Here is a 1,712-nt window from a genome sequence, read left to right as displayed (position 1 = left end):
GGGACAAATACTAATCATCCGTCTATACACCAAGACAGAACATGGGACAAATACTAATCATCCGTCTATACACCAAGACATAACAAATACTAGAGATATAATTCCACAGACACTTGAGGAGAAACAGGGAATTCTAGATTTCCACAATCCACAGCCATACTAGCCCGGCCCCAGATCTGTTTGTGCCGTCTTGACTCCTGTGGTCATGACAACAGCTATAGAAGTTGTCTATACAGCGCAAACAAAACTCGGACCAGGCTACAATGATACAATACAGTTCCATTCTACTGTCACTAAGAACACACAAGTATGTTTTTCATTATGATGTTATAATGCTGAATTAGATTTGGTGGTAAAACCTCTGTGAAAACCTCTGATTGCATTGATGAGGAGTGTTTCTTCACCTGACAGGACTGGTGCAGCTGCCTCAGGATCTTCTGAAGCTTACCATACTCTTCTCTCTCCAGGTACAACTTCCCAAGCTAAACAACAGACAGGACAAACCGAGGAGGAAACCAAATCACACAAGTATCAAAGTCAGTGTCTCCATATAAATTATATGCCACTCGCCACATATGTTTTTGCGTTGTATAAAATGTTAATTATGATATTGTGGATGGAATTAATGACATATGTAAAGTTTTATATATTTTTTTATCTTTAAAACGAATCATACCTTAGTGTTGGTTTTAAACCAAAGCCTGTCATTTTTGGCATCCTTTAATGCGTCCAATGTGGTTTCATAAAACTCTTGCAGCAAGTCCATCTTTAAAAACAAGTAAAAAGTATTTGCCTTCTCTTCAAACATTCAGTTTGGACTGTTTTCCAAAATTGTACAGCTCAGATGATCACAGAATCAACATTGTTTATTGATTGATAATTTGATGTTGCAAACAATACCTGCTTAGACGTAGAGATGTAATCAAGGATGGAGTTGATGGATTTCTCTGAGTAGTTTCGTGTAACTGCACTCCGGTTTATGTTAAAGCTGCTTTGTAACTGTTCATCTTCTTTCAGGGAAATTCGTCTCGGTGGTGGGGGGGGGGGGGGGCGAATTAAAGAAATGTAATTCAAAATGCATAATCTATGCTCCTATAATATGGCTTTCTTTTACAAAATATTATCACATTTTGATCAGAGATGTCGCATAAAGTAGGCTGTTCATATTTTATGAATGCCTAGGCTACTCTACGGTATGCTGTCAGACAATAGTTTGTAGGTAGCCTACATGTAATATTCAGAGACATTTTTGGAGACTTGTGAGAACTAATGTTAACGCTTCCAGTTTGAAATTCATCTATATTGTTTTGAGAGTCCTTTGAACGCCGCCATTATCTTTCTCGCCTCTAGTCAAGACCTGGGGTTCAGAAAGACGCATTTAACAAATGGAGCAGCCATTGAACATGGGTGTGGTGTGTGTGTGTGTTGTGTGTGTAACTAACTTTCTGGAGCTGCTTTGAGAGCTGCTTTGGGTTCATCCTCCTTCAGGGCCCCTTTGAATTGTAGTACTGGATTCCTATCCAAATAACATTGGGGCCTCACGAGTTCTGTTCTGAGTATTCCCTGAAAATCCACAATTCATCATCAATGCGTTTTACAAGATCAAGCACCACTGTTGTGTTGACATTCAGTAGCTAGGGCTCATGATGATATGTGTGTTGTTTTGCTATGGTGATTTGTACAGCAAACAGCTGGTATCATCATAACGGGCA

At 39.2% G+C, this 1,712-nt stretch overlaps 1 long non-coding RNA gene across 1 annotated transcript; it reads right to left on the bottom strand.

Moving 5' to 3' along the window:
- Positions 1 to 6: 6 nt before the first annotated feature.
- On the bottom strand, positions 7 to 977 carry LOC112079887 (uncharacterized). Its single transcript, XR_002896080.2, has 3 exons — positions 901 to 977; positions 677 to 766; positions 7 to 482 (listed from the first exon to the last, which is right to left on the bottom strand). It is a non-coding gene; the product is annotated as an uncharacterized lncRNA (long non-coding RNA).
- Between the last annotated feature and the right edge of the window lie 735 nt (positions 978 to 1,712).

Source organism: Salvelinus sp. IW2-2015, unplaced genomic scaffold, assembly GCF_002910315.2.
Source record: "Salvelinus sp. IW2-2015 unplaced genomic scaffold, ASM291031v2 Un_scaffold10067, whole genome shotgun sequence".
NCBI classification, from domain to species: Eukaryota; Metazoa; Chordata; class Actinopteri; order Salmoniformes; family Salmonidae; genus Salvelinus; species Salvelinus sp. IW2-2015.
This window is presented reverse-complemented; position numbering and strand designations above follow the sequence as displayed.